Raw genomic sequence first — 16,026 nt, 5'->3', positions numbered from 1 at the left:
GACTGGTCTTAGGTGACCGACTGTCCAGTGGTCCCTGATGGGCCAGGTAGATCGTCCAGATCCAGAAGTCCAGAGTTAATGTAATCTCTGTGGGTCTCTTCTGTTGGGGGACTGGATTGGGATGGCACCTCCTCTCCAGTGACATCGGCTGGGGTACCTGTAGGGATGTCAATTATGTATTATGCTTCAGGTGTCTGACATTTGTAGCTTCCCCTCTATGGTTGGTGTTGCCCTGCCATCTTTTGCTTGTGTGTGTTGTTTTTTTGTAGGATTGTTAGTTTCCCAATGCTGTGCATGCCTTGGTGATGAGTGTCCATGCAGGGCTGGGAGGGGTGTCCATGCATTGGTATAGCATGCAGGGCTTGGCATTAGGATTAGTTTGATGTGATGGTGGAGTGTGTGGGATGCAGCAGAGTGATGGGTGTGAGGGTGCAGGTGTGTGATGGCATGCAGGTATGGGTGTGATTATTGTTAAAAGCTGACTTACCAGTGTCCAGTCCTCCTCCAACTCCGGCCAGGCCCTCAGGATGCAGTATTGCCTGTACCTGCTCCTCCTATGCTGTGAGCTGCAGAGGAGGAGGTGGGGGTCCACCGCCAGCCCTTTGTATAGCGAGCTGGTGTCTTGCTGCCATGGAACTTACCTTCCCCGTAGGTCGTTCCACCTCTTCCTGATGTCGTCCCTTGTTCTGGGGTGCTGTCCCACGGCGTTGACCCTGTCCACGATTCCCTTCCATAGCTCCATCCTCCTTCCTATTGATATCTGCTGCACCTGTGCTCCAAATAGCTGTGGCTCTACCCTGGCGATTGCCGCCACCATGACTCTTAACTCCTCCTCAGTGAAACGGGGGTGCCTTTGTGGTGCCATGGGTGTTCTGTGATGTGTGTTGGTGAGGGTGTGTTGGGTAATGTGTTGGGGTGTGTGATGTGGAGTGTGTGAAGGGTGTATGGGTGTGAGTGGTGTGTGTGTCTAGTTGCCGCAGTGGTCTTGGTGTCTCTCTGGTGGCAATGATTTGTATTCGGAAAGGGTTGTGTGTACTGTGGGTGTGTGTTTTAAAGTGGTGTGGGTGTGTGGGTGTGTTGTGTGGATGGGTGTCAGGTGTGTGTTATTTGAATTGTCCAATGTGGTTTTGTTGTTCGTGGGTCATAATGTGATGGGGGTTGTTCTGTTGGTGTAACGGTGTGGGTTTTAACACCGTCACTTTAGCACTGACCTTTGGACTGGCGGATTTGTGTATGTGGCTGTATTCTGTTGGATTAGTGTGTGTGTGTCATAATATGGTGAACAGATATTCGCCAGCACGGCGGTAAGCTGACGGCCGTCAGCACAGCGGTAAGCGGCATTTACCGCCAATGTCATAAAGAGGGCCTTAGTGTAGCTTGCACCTCCCTTCTTTGGCTTTTATAGTGCTTATTGTTAGGCATATTCCCTTTTTATATATTACTAATATGGGTGTGTGTGCAATACTCTGTAATGTACAACCTATGCTACTGCAAAGGTATTCCATATTAAGTTATCTTTAGTGTTTGTGCCCATTGTTTTCTGTGGTCATAATATCATTGGAGAAGATTTGACTGTAATGAGATTTTATTATACTGTATTTTTAATCTTGATGTGATTTTAAGTACTTGTATGTTTATTACTTAACTGGTTTGTACTTTTATGACCTCAGCAATCGGAATAAAGTTATTATCATGATATATATATATATATCTATATACATATAGATAGATAGTCTCCACTAGGTAGCTATAGTTAGGACCTAGTTTCTATAGACAAAGTGTTTGTTGTTTTGCTAATAACTTTGGTGCCGCTTGACAAATCCAGAGAAAATAGCAAGCCTCTCCTAAACAGTATATTATAGATGTGGGTATCTATACCTCATAACTGAGTTTATTTAACAAATTCTGGAAACCATATACTACACAGAAACTGAAAATATATAACAAAAATATGTGTATTTATTACGAAAATATGTCCAAATATTTCTAATTTTAAGAAACAATCACTATAAAACACAAAACAAAACTAAAGCTATCAACCAAGCCAAATAACAACAAACAAAAACCTTATGCTTGAAAACCTCATCCGCTTAAATGTTTCATCCAATGGCCATAATAGTGTGTCAAAAGACACCTGTGTGCCGCGGTTCACTTATTTCTCCATTTGTTTTTTGATCCAGGCAGTAGATCCACTTATATAGTTGGAAGTATCATCCGCTTAAATGTTTCATCAAATGGCAATAACTGTGTGTCAGAAGACCCCTATGTGCCCAGGCTGTAGATCTACTTATATAGTTGGAAGCATCATCTCCTGCTTAAATGTAAATAGTTGGAAGCATAATCCGCTTAAATGTTTCATCAATGGCGATAACTTTGTGTCGGAAGACACCTATGTACGTTTCGGTGGACCAAACTTGATGAATTTTCACAAAGATTTCCTAAAAACCTTTACGCTCACAACAGCTGCTGTCTTGAAAGTTTCAGGGTGATCCATCTGGGGGGAGAAAAAAGGGGTTTCCAAAACACTTTTTCTTCATTCATTTTTCCATTAGGATTTTGAACAGCGACAGCCCCCAAATTACTTAATGGAATGACACCAAATTTGGCAGAAAGGTAGGTCCTGGTACAGAAGGAAATCCTTTTTTGTTTTGTTATTTAGTAGTTAAATTTGTATATAAAGGTACTCAAAGGATTTGTTACCTCTCCCATTCTCTTTTAAAAGAAGCTTCTTACTTGCTGAGGCAATGCGGCCGTGGGGTAGACCTTGAGGCTTTCCCCACTGTCCCAGATAGCCCATAAAGGGACTATTATAGAATAAAAAAGAACTGGTAGGGACCGCCGGGAAGCCCCTGAGGGCTCCTCAGCGGTCCTAGATTGCCCATAATGGACTATGTAAATTAAAAGCAAAAAATAAAATTGAATAGCTCAGTGTGAATGTCTGTGACCATCTCACTGAGATTCAGGGTTCGTGTCCAGCCGGACTTGTTTCCATTATTTTTTCTTAAGTAAAAAAGTTAATGGCTCATATGAAAGGTCATATGAAAGGTCATCTTACTCTTATGAAATGACAAATACATTAAAAAAAATGTTTGCAGAAATATCTCATTCTAAGTATCTCTATCTCTCTCCCTTTCCCTCTCTTTCTCTCTCTTTCTCTTTCAGTCTCATTCTCCCACTCACTTACTCCCTCAGACACTTAGGCACCCATTCATAGACCCACTCAGACACTCACATACCCACTAGTAGACCCACTCACACCCTCGTGCACCCACTTACAGCCCCATTCAGACCCTTGTGCACCCACTCACAGACCCACTCAGACAGTTATGCGCCCACACAAACTCACTCAGACTCTTACACACCCACTCACAGACCCACTGAAACCCTCATGTACCCACTCACAGACCCTTGCATACACTGACGCACCCAGTAAACTCTGATGTACGCTCTCTCAGACCCAGAAAGACACTGTAACAGCCACCCTCACCCCAGATACACCATCTCACACCTATCCACACACACACACAGAGGCCACGGCCAACTCCCGCTGCCCACGGCCAAAGGGCTACGCACAGCATGGGGTTGGGTGGTTAGGGGAGTTGGCTCCAGGGTCTGGCTGCAGGCCAGGTGTAGCTGCGCACACGTGAAGGCCATGCACTGTGCAAGGTTAGGGGCTTAGAGAGGTTTGGCCCAGGCCGTCTGGCCAACCGCTGCCTTGCACGGCCGAAGGCATTGCAGGGTGGTGTTTGGATTAACATATAGTAATGACAGTTACTATAAGTTAAAAAAAGACATAGAAATTCACTGAAAAAACAAAGGTTACAGGGACATTCTTATTAGGAAATAGAATTAAAAAAAGGCATAGAAATTAACTTAAAAAGTCAAAGGTTACATTGAAGTTATAGTTAGGCTCACATTTTAAACGTGCAAAATCATAGAAACTCACCAGTTATAGTTAGAGTTACCTCATGTTACTATAACTTGTGCCCTATGGTAACTAAAACTTGTGCCCTTGCCATACACTGCTAATTGCCCCACAATTTATGGTACTCAGGACATCTTTGATGACATAATCAATAATATCAATGTACTACTTTAGATTAAGGACTTTTTTTTCCATAAACTGAGCATTCCTTGTTTTGCCGATAACTTTGATGATGCCTGAAGAATCTTCAGGAAATTTTCAAAACGTATACTTTGGTCAGTTCAGATGTTGTCTTGAAAGTTTCGTGGTGATCCGTCAAGCGGGGACCATGAAAAAGGGGGGTCCCAAAACATTTTTTCCCCATTTTAAGTCAATGGAATTCAATTTTTTGACAACAACTGCAGCCTGAACCCCTGGACAAAATTTGGCAGAAAGCTAGCTCTTGGTCCATAAAGCGAGCTTTTTTTGAATTGGTGTAAATCAATTCAGTAGTTTTAGAGATATTGAAGGCCCCAAAATAAAGATATATAGGGATGCAGTTCCTCTGCGGATCCACAAGCCATAAGAAGCTTCTGATTCACTGACCACAACCTGACAGGGTACTTTTGGCCACCATTTTGTTTTATTGTGCAACGTTCACCGGGTCTGAAATGTGGGCCGCAATTTATAGGACCCCGGGGGATGATGTAAATGTGTCTGAGGAATAAATAATTTGTACAAAATGCAGAAACATTTTTTTTTTGGGATGGTTTCTAAGATCCGCGGATCCACCAGCCGATTCACATGGGAGCCACGCTGGGCCCCACGGATGATCCATTCAAAAAAGTTTTAATGCATTTTCTAATAATCATATATAAGTTCACCACACTGATATGAAGTCCTTGGCATCAGGGAACCTCGACCCTGATCCTTTTAGGCTTGCTGCAACCTCCCTCCATTTTAGATCAGGTGATTGGTGCACCTGCCAGTTTGTTATCTTGGGAATGGCCCTCAGGGGTGAAATGTAGGGGCAATGGAGCTCAAAAGGTCAGGGTACAGGTTCCCTGACCAAGGGGGATGATGTGAATGTGGTAAAGTTGTAAATAGTTAACAGTAAATGCATTCATACTATTTTATTTAATGTTTCTGAGATCTACGGATCCATCCGCGAGGCTCAGTGCAGCCCCCGTGTAACTCTGTGGGTGAATCCACTGATCTCGTGAAATGTCAAAAAAAGATATAAATACTGGTGCCCACACTCAGGCTTCCATATAGACACTCTCACACTGAGTTGCAAACACTGTTACTCCCACTGTAACAGCCAGATGCACAATCTTACATCCAGCCTAGGAACCAGACACACACTTTCAAACCCAGTCTCACACCGAGTAGCACCCTTTCACATCCAGTCTGACATTAAAATACATCCTCTCACATTCACTCTCACACCAAGACATACCATCTCACACCTACTCTCACATCCATAGAGAAACTCTTACACCCACTTTCACATCCAGACATACACTTTCAGAAGCACTTTCACACCAACAGAGACAGTCTCATATCCACTCTCACAGCAAGACATTGTAGGAAAGTACCATCTTCCTTGGCATGTTACCCCCAATTTGTACCTGTATGTCAGTATGTTTTTGCCTGTCTCACTGGGATCCTGCTGGTCAGGACCCCAGTGCTCATAGTTTATGGCCTACTGTGTGTGTCTGTATAGTGCTTGACTGTGTCACCAAGGCTCTGCTAATCAGAACCTCAGTGCTTCTGCTCTCTCTGCTTTTAAATTTGTCACTATGGGCTAGTGACTTCATTTACCAATTTCAATTGGCACACTGGACCCCCCCTTATAAGTCCCTAGTATTGTGCACCTAGGTACCCAGGCCATTGGGATTCCAGGAGATCCATATGGGCTGTAGCATTTCTTTTGCCACCCATAGGGAGCTCAGACAAACCCTTCCACAGGACTGCCATTGCAGCCTGCGTGGAAAAGTGCACACACTATTTCACAGCCATTTTCACAGCACTTAAATAACTTATACATCACCTATATGTCTAACCTTCACTTGCTGAAGGTTAGGTGCAAAGTTACTAAGTGGGAGGGCACCCTTGCACTAGCAAAGGTGTCCCCACATAGTTCAGGGCCATTTCCCGGACTTTGTGAGTGCGGGGACGCCATTACACATGTGCACTGCATATAGGTCAATACCTATATGTAGCTTCACAATGGTAACTCCGAATATGGCCATGTAACATCTCTAAGATCATGGGATTGCCCCCCATTCCAAATCTTGTATTGGGGAGACAATTCCATCCATCTTAGGGGTGTCCACCATGGACCCCCAGTACTGCCAAACCAGCTCTCTGATGCTTGCACTGCAGCTACAGCTGCTGCCACCTCACAGGCAGGGTTCTGCCCTCCTGGGGTCTGAGCAGCTCAGTCCCAGGAAGGCAGAACAAAGCATTTCCTCTGAGAGCAGGGTGTTACATCATCTCCCTTTGGAAATAGGTGTAACAGGTTGGGGAGGGATAGCCTGCCCCAGCCTCTGGAAATGCTTTGAAGGGCACAGATGGTGCCCCCCTTGCATAAACCAGTCTACACCAGTTCAGGGACCTCTTGTCCCCTGCTCTGGTGCAAAACTGGACAAAGGAAAGGGGAGTGACCACTCCCCTGTCCATCACCACCCTATCGGTGGTGCCCAGAGCTCCTCCAGTGTGTTACATACTTCAGCCATCTTGCTTTACAAGGTGTGGGCCACTCTGGAGGGCTCTGAGTGGCCAGTGCCAGCAGGTGACGTCAGAGACCCCTCCTGATAGGTCCATACATGATAAGGTAGCCAATCCCCCTCTCAGGGCTATTTAGGGTCTCTTCTGTAGGTTCTCTTCACATTCTGCTTGCAAGTTCCCTCCAGGAATCCTCTGCAACAACTTCAGACTCTTCTGACCTCAGATCAACCGCAGCCTGCTCCTAGAAATGCTGTAACTGCAACAAAGTGTCTACAAGAGACACTTTTCTTCAGCAACCTCAGCTCCAAGCCAGCAACTGCAACAGTTTCCGTGGTGTGCATGCTCTGGGGACTCCCTGTCTTCATCCTGCACCAGAAGGACTGAAGAAATCTCCTGTGGAGTGACGGAGTCACTCCCCTGCTCCAAGCAGGCACCTTCCAAGGCGACAACCGTTACCCTGGGACTCCTCTCTCGGTGACAAGCGTGCTTCTAAGGACACAGAGGTTGGACATCATCAACATAGACTGTCCTGAGGTCCTGCTGACGCAATTTGGAGGAGGTAAGACCTTGTCTTTCCCAAGAACTACAGTACCCCTGTGTATTGGGTCTTCTTCACCTCCTGAGGCCTCAGTACACTCTTTGCAAAATTCCTTTGTGCACACCCTTGCCCCGGTCTCCAGCACTCAACCCTATGATGGTCATCTCACTAAGTTGTTCTCCGGCAGCGTGGGACCTTCTTTTGTTGTGTGTTTTGCACCTCCTTTGAACCCGGATCCTGAGGCTTCTGGGGGTGCGGGCTGGCATCCTGAGGGGGCTCTCAGCACCCTGAGGGCTCTCAGAAGTGCTGAGAGCCCCGTCTTCCTCCTCACACAGAGTTGAGGCACCCAGGTACCTCCTGGGTCCATCAGCGCCATTTTGATGCAAAACGCACTTTTGTCGTAGCCAAGGCTTTTTGGCGACTTCCGACACAAAATCTCATCTGCAACGATCATCCATAGGACATCTTTTGCATTATGCAGGAACCCACTGGAATCTTCCTAGGGTGCATTCCTACAGTCTTCGACTAACCAGGGACTCTTCTTTTGTCCCCTCTTCTGGGTTGGCAAGGGCTCCTGTCCTTCCTGGAACTTCTTCCGACTTCTGGACTTGGTCTCCTTCCTGTTTCAGGAATTCTAATGTTAGGGAACCCTCATTTGATCTGATCGGCTATTTTCCTACCATTCAAGATGGAGTAAACTGAAATGGAGTGGTCAACTTGCCTGTCACACCTGAGGGATTGAACAGGCAGAGGGGGACACTTATTCTACTCTGGCTAAGATTTCCTGCTGGTTTTCCCACTCAAAGAGGGTGAAAAACCATTGGATATCCAGGAAAGGCTGTGTGTCCTAGGTCCTGAGAGCAGAGGTTCTCACCCCTGGAGTCCAGACTTTGGTGGCTGCAGGCTAGCTAAGACCAGTCAACAACCAATCAATCAATCAATCAATCACTGCATTTGTAAAGCGCGCTACATACCCGCAAGGGTCTCAAGGCGCTGGGGAGGGGGGGTGCTACTGGTCGAAGAGCCAGGTCTTGAGGAGTCTTCTGAAGGCCAGCAGGTCTTGGGTCTGTCGTAGGATGGTGGGGAGAGTGTTCCAGGTCTTGGCGGCGAGGTAGAAGGATCTGCCGCCGCCGGTGTTTTTTCTGATGCGGGGGACTGTGGCGAGGGCGAGGTTGGCTGAGCGGAGGCTTCGGGTGGGGGTGTGGAAGCTGAGTCGGTTGTTGAGGTAGGTGGGTCCGGTGTTGTGCAGTGCTTTGTGTGCGTGGATCAGGAGCTTGAAGGTGATCCTTTTGTTGATGGGGAGCCAGTGCAGGCCTCTCAGGTGGAGTGTGATGTGGCTGCGGCGGGGGACATCGAGGATGAGTCGTGCCGAGGCGTTCTGGATGCGTTGGAGTCGTCTCAGGAGCTTGTTTGTAGTTCCTGAGTAGAGGGCGTTCCCGTAGTCGAGTCTGTTGGTGATGAGGGCCTGGGTAACGTTTTTTCTCGTGTCACAGGTGATCCATTTGAAGATCCTGCGGAGCATACGGAGGGTGTTGAAGCAGGACGCAGAGACGGCGTTGACTTGCCTGGTCATGGAGAGAGTGGAGTCGAGGATGACCCCCAGGTTGCGTGCGTGGTCCGTGGGTTCCGGGGCTGTGCCTAGTGACGTGGCCACCAAGAGTCGCCCCAGGCTGATGGGGTGGGTCCGAGAATGAGGACCTCCGTCTTGTCTGAGTTCAGCTTCAGTCTGCTGTCCTTCATCCAGTCGGCTATGGCCTTCATTCCTCGGTGTAGGTTAGCTTTGGCGGTGTCGGGATCTTCGGTGAGGGATATGATCAGCTGGGTGTCGTCGGCGTAGGAGATGATGTTGAGGTTGTGTTGTCGTGTGACGTGGGCGAGGGGGGCCATGTAGATATTGAACAGTGTCGGGCTGAGGGAGGATCCCTGTGGGACGCCACAGATGATCTCAGTGGTTTTGGAGAGGAAGGGTGGGAGGCGGACGCTCTGGGTTCTGCCGGAGGGGAAGGATGTGGTCCAGGCCAGGGCCTTCTCTTGGATACCGGCGTCATGGAGGCGTGCTGATAGGGTGCGGTGGCAGACCGTGTCAAAGGCTGCTGATAGCTCCAGGAGGATGAGGGCAGCTGTTTCTCCTTTGTCCATCAGGGTCCGGATGTCGTCAGTGGCGGCGATGAAGGCGGTCTCGGTGCTGTGGTTACTGCGAAAACCAGATTGGGACGGGTCCAGGATGTTGTTGACTTTGAGGTAGCAGGTCAGCTGTTTGTTGACAATCTTCTCGGTCACTTTTGCCGGGAAAGGGAGCAGGGAGATGGGACGGAAGTTCTTGAGGTCCTTGGGGTCCGCCTTGGGCTTCTTCAGAAGGGCATTGATCTCGGCGTGCTTCCAGCTTTCTGGGAAGGTTGCTGTCTCGAAGGAACAGTTGATTGTTTTCCGGAGGTGGGGCGCGATGGCTGCGCTGGCTTTGTTGAAGGGCATGCCAGGGCTGTTAGGTTTTGCAGGTGGCACCTCTAAGATGTCCTCTGGGTACATGTTATAGTAAATCCAACACTGGCATCAATGTGGGTTTATTATTCTGAGTTGTTTGACACCAAATAACCCAGGGTCCAGGGAAGCCATCATGTAGCTGAGGGAATTCCTAATGACCAGTGTCCAGCACATGCATTTGCAATAGCTTCCCTGTATACTTACTATGTCTTAAGGTTTTGCAAAGACACAGTAGGGGAATAATGCAGACATAGGGATTATTGCACACATATACCTTCACATGCATTATAGTGAACCCTGTCTTAGGGCTATAAGGCCCCCAGGGGAGTGACCTCCTTATATTGCATGCAGTGTTAGTGAACATGGCACTCTTCGTGAGTGTCATGTTGAGTTTGCCAGTTTATATTCACCTTGTCATGCACTTGCAATGGCAGCCTGCAAGAGGCTAGTGTGGGGCCTCTCAGAGTGGCACAATTAGTGCTGCATCTTTGAGGGGCCCTCTTCAGTACTCATGACCTTGGTACCAGGGGTACCCTTTACTAGGGACTTACAAAGGTAGGTGAAGTGCCAAACATAGTACAGTTTTGGGGAAAGAGATCTCACCATGGGAACCTGTTTAGTAGCAGCCTAGGGCACTTGCAGTTTGAAACGAAATCCATTTCAAGGCAAAAGTTGGGGCGCTAGCATGTCAAAAGAGGGCCCTTTCTCACAGCGCCCCCATATTGCACTGCTTATGACCTCAGAGAATCCATCAGTCATGACATGGTCAGTGGCATCACTGATGACAACTCAAATGACATCACTGATGACATCACCCATTGAGTGTTAGTAGGTGTATTGATGTGTGAGTGGGAATGGCTGTACAGGTGCATGCTTACTTGTATGACTGAGTGAAAGAGTGTGTTTCTGATTGTATCAGTGAGTGAGGGGGTGAGGCAGTGACTGTACAGGTGAGTGAGTGAGTGAGTAAGTGACTGTATGGGTGACCGAGCAGGAGTTTCAGTGACTGTATACATAAGTGACAGGCTATATCAGTGACTATATGGAATGCTGAGCATGTATACAATATAGCTGGTGCCATTGTCACAATCAGAATGTCTTTCACCTCCAAACTTGAAGAGATTGACCATGATTAAAATGAACCAACACTTCATCACATAAGATTACACCATTCCTGAAACTGCACAGGAAGAGTATAAAGGTGATTGATCAGTCTCCAGTGCATTAGCGGACCAACTTCTGTGTGAACCCCTTGGGTTTGAGGATAAACTCCACTTCACTGACTAAGGAGGCCACAAAAGGTCACATAGGTGGCTGGTTTAGAGTTGGACCAGTGTGCACAGAAGAAGCTTTCTCATTCATTTAAAGGACATAAAGACAATGCCTGCCCCGTCTCATTGCTTTCTTTCTTTTTTCATTCCCTAGGTGGATGGGCTACAATGGTAAATATCATTAGTTTACAAGACTGTCATTCTATTGCTTCCATAGGGAAAGAGGAGATTCAATAGACAAATGTCTACCACCATGCTTGGATTGAGAAAAGTAACTATTGCTCCAATGAGTGATATACATTGAGTGAGTGTGAGTGATAAGTCATGTGGTAGCAAATAGTAAGGGTGTTGTTCAACTAATTTGTGAACTTGATTTCGATGATTTGAAAAGTTTCTGCCTGAATTTCACTGTCCATTCCTTACTGTACTTTTTTTCTTGTTTTTCAGAGATCAGACCACTCAGTTTAGTTAGCAAATCTGCACAAAATGCTCTTCTTGTTCATCAACAGCAGTGCACTACACGTCTATCTCTCTCAATATCATTTGAGTCAGGAGTCGGATAGAGTTAAGACCCAGAGTCAGGACTCAGGGTGGGACTACCTCAACAGCCTGAAGAAGGGAATTATGAACAATGGAAATGTACCTCAAAGGAAAACAAAATGACTCAAAGAGGCCTACCCAGCCCTCTGGAATTGAGAGAGGTTTGTTGATTTCGGAATGCTGAATAACATACTGGCTCAAATGCCGAACTTCTCTAATTAAGTGGTTGTGGTCCTGGAGGACTGTAAATGGAGACTGACATGTCAGATGATGGATACATGTGGCTAAATGTTCTGGCAGTTGTGAGATTCACCAGTCAGGTACATGCAGCTACTTGCCCTGGATTGGTTGTAAACTTTTTCTCACTTCTCATTTAATCGCACATGAGTCATCATGTTTCCACTGCAGCAGCCTATACTCGTGCTCTGACTCTTGGTCCACTCCTCATGAAGCTTAACTTCTTCTTGACTCTACAATATTGACATTTACTGTTTTGCAATCCACATGCCTTTTCTTCTTCTGCATGAAAGTTCCACAGCATTATACTCCTGCTTACCTTACTGGACTGGTTCAGCCTGGAACCCAAGACGGACATTCTGAGAAGAATGCAGAATGATGCACCATTGCATTCATATACAATATTATTGTTCTTTTAACAATCATAGTTTTTCGAACTTTGTGGGTTCACTCCTCCCTTATTTGTACTTTTCAAATGTAGATGACAGAACCATTAGATAATAACAAGTATAATTTGGATCTCTCTGAGGCTGAAGGACTGTTTACACTGCATTTAATTGAGTCATTCCTCGATTTCCTTCCACAACATATTTGATGTTGATGATGTGCTGATGAATATTGTTGTTTTGTAGTGTTTGTCTTTGTCCCATCTTTCCCCAACTTCCTGTTCCCATCCATTCATCACACCCCTAACCCTCTTTCCCCAGGCTGTGTGGTAAATTGAGGTGTGACTTTCAAATTTACACCATAAATGGATCACACACTTGGTGGGGTGGATGTGGTGACAGCAACACCAAATCAATGTGGGATCCTCTTACCCAAACAATAGGCCACTCTAACCCCACCTACCCACTCACTCAGTCATGAAAGGGATAACAACATCATCATAGTGCAGAGTCAGAATAATGTGTGTTCTGATGTTCTGTGAAAGGTAGTGCTAGTGTGCACTATCGGGCCTGATTCACAAATGTAAAGTTGCACATTTGCTGTAAGTTCTATCTTGTAGTTTAACTGGACTACCAAAAGATTACCATTACATGTAGTAACCTTATGAGTAGTAACTATCTAGCAGTAGTAACTCCTTTTAGTTGAAGTGATAACGATCACTTACTACTTGCAAAGTTACTACTCATAAAGTTACTGATGGAAAAGGTACTAGTCGTAAACGTACACTGCAAGAGTCACTAAACTAACACCAAGGTGGTCATTACGACCCTGGCGGAAGGCGGAGAACCGGCGGTAAGACCGCCAACAGGCTGGCGGTCTTACCTTGTGGAATTATGACCATGGCGGTTACCGCCATGGTCATCCGCCGGTTCTCCGTTCCGCCCGCCGGGCTGGAGACCTGGGTCTCCAGCCCGGCGCCCGTCACTATATCACCAGCGGTATTTGGACCCGGCTTACCGCCGTGGATTTCCAGTGGTTTGAACCGCCATGAAATCCATGGCGGTAAGCACTATCAGTGCCAGGGAATTCCTTCCCTGACACTGATAGGGGTCTCCCCCCACCCCCACCCCGACTCCCTCCACTACACCCCCCACCACCCCTGCCAACCCCAAAGGTGGCAGGGCCCCCCTCCCCACCCCGACCCCCAACATCACATAACTCACACACACCCGACATGCATGCAGGCACCACCAACACTCACACCCAAACATACATGCCATCATCCACACACACAGTCATACACGCACACCCACATTCAAACATACACGCACACATCCATACAGACATACCCACAGACATACACGCACTCATTCCCAAACATGCATCACCCCCACAAGCATACACGCACTCACACACCCCCTCAACATACTCAGACACACACCCCCATGCACGCACACAACACACAACACCCCCCCACCCCCCTCCCCTAACGGACGATCGACATACCTGGTCTGTCGATCCTCCGGGAGGGGACGGGAGCCATGGGGGCAGCTCCGCCTACACCACACCACACCGCCAACAGAACACTGCCACAGCGAATCACAGGACCTGATTCACTGGGCGGTGTTCTGTTGCCGTGGCGGTGGAGCAACCTCCACTTCCCCGCCTCCCGCCAGTATGGCTGTTGGCGGCTCTCTGTCCGTAAAGAGACGGCGAGGTGCCAACGGTCATAATAGGCCGAGCGGCAAACCATCTACACTGGCGGTCTTCCGCACGGCGGTCCCTCGGCGGTCTTTAAAAAAGACCGCCGAGGTCAAAATGCCCCCCCAAATGTGTAACTTTCCCTTTGGGAATCAGACCCTCCCTGTGATACTTACAACATCTATAGAACATGGGGTAACCAAACCTTCCCCACCTGAGGCCTGATTCGAGGATTTTGTAAGTTTTGTCTTATTCTCTTCTATAACTCATGCAGTGGATTGCTTAGAAATTACTACTGCTAGTTTTCGTAATAAAAGTTTTTTGTCTTGGAGATCTAAGGGTTTTTTTGTCATGGAGATCTGGTCTCAGCCTTTCATAGCCCACTAACTCTGTGTTTTCTCTCACTCAAGTTTCCTGTAAGGAATAATCTTTTAGAATAATCCAACATTTGGCTTTCATTTCACTTGGAAGAGGAGGGGGTAGGACCTGGCTTTTTGATGTCTTTCCTGTTAGCAGTAGCATAAGGGCACTAATTGCAGCATCATTATTAAGAAGACCCTTTTGAGAAACCCTGCAATAAGGTTTAGGAAGATTGTGAGAGGTAGCATCACTTAATAAATTCAGGTAAGAACTTGAAGAAATAGTTGATGGCTTACTAGTGAAGTTGTCCTTTGAACGAAGAGACAATAATATTACATTTTTGTGTGTGTTGGCAGCCCTCTACAGGGTAAACCGTTACAGAGGGTAGGACAAGGGAAGTTATCACACCAACTGCTATACTGCATAATTGATTGGTGGCTGGTTGCTACAAAAACTCATCAAGTGAAACCAAATTAAATTAACCACTCTTCTGTTCCTGGACAGTGCCGCTCTTATGGGCGGGTATATTTAATTACTGGACTGCAGGAAGAAGAAGTAACTTATTGAAGAATGCAAATGTGGCAAGGGACTTTAGGTAGGGAAAGTCCATGGGGAAAAGTCAATATATAATGTGTGACAATTTCAGAGGGCAGCTCGTTGTCATACTCTTGTGTCAACAGTGAAACACAGCAATGCCTAACTATGCCAACTAGTGATAGAAAGACAGATAATGATAACAATGATCCACCTAAAACCGGCCCACACCCTCCACAACTAAAAAAGTATCTCAAAACAAGGTCAAAAAGTCAAAAATCCTTTCCTAAACTTTACGCCCTTCTCATCCTGTCCACCCACATTATTCCCTTCCAGCAAAACATAAAAACCTAATAAAAAAGGGCATTGAGGGCATCTATCTCCTTGGCTAATTTCTGCTGCTTACACCGGAGCAATGCTATCTTGGGCCTCAGGTGTAATAGCTCACTTAGGATGTGGTGGAGGAGGTGTGGTGTTATTAACTTATAATTCCAATGGCCCTGCTCGTATTCTACTCCATCTTCAATTCTACTACCCTAAATCTAAACCAAGGTTAAAAGCTTAGGCTAACAGAGTCTGGCAGGTTGGACACATTTGGTGGGTAATGGATATCCCATCCTGTGTATTATACTAGATAGTGCATGGAGGAATATAATTGATGATCTGTAGAGCAGCAAACAGGATACATATTTTGTTTGTCAGTATTCCATATGCCAATCTCTAAATCATGCCCTCAGTCCCACTTACTATCCAGGATTCCCACACAGTTTATTCTAAAAGAATACCTTCACTTGGTTGTGGGGAAAATTAGGTAGAAGTTTAGCTGTGAGATGGCTGGATGTCACTGATCATGTACTACTCTTTTGCTTCTTAGTCACATTGATTGATGGAAGGAAAAATATTGGAACCATCAATCCATAATGGAAGACATGAAATATGACTTCACTTGGGCAGAGAAATGCGGCACAGACATCACATGCCTCGATAGAATTAATTTTGTTAGGTGGTTTGAGACAGAAAGATACAAAGATGAAGGGGAGCACTGGTTGCAACTGAGTGGGCACAGGAAAATACACCTTGTGTTTGGTTTGCCCATTACAGACTTAGCTCCATTGTAACACTGTGCCAGAGCAGACTCACATGATTTCAATGCCTGCACTCACTGCAGCACCAAATTACACCACACTGCAGTTTTAGGAGGTGAGATGCCAAGGGCAGGGACTGGACTCTGGAGGTGATAAGCAGTATATCAGCCTCGCTTAAACAGTACAGTGCTGTCAATAAGAAAGCAAGGTGACTTATCACTTGTCCCTGCCACCACTTGGACTTCTCACTCTCCC

Source organism: Pleurodeles waltl, chromosome 5 (assembly GCF_031143425.1).
Source record: "Pleurodeles waltl isolate 20211129_DDA chromosome 5, aPleWal1.hap1.20221129, whole genome shotgun sequence".
Lineage (NCBI taxonomy): Eukaryota > Metazoa > Chordata > Amphibia > Caudata > Salamandridae > Pleurodeles > Pleurodeles waltl.
The sequence above is the reverse complement of the archived record's forward strand: the minus strand, read 5'-3'. Positions refer to the sequence as shown.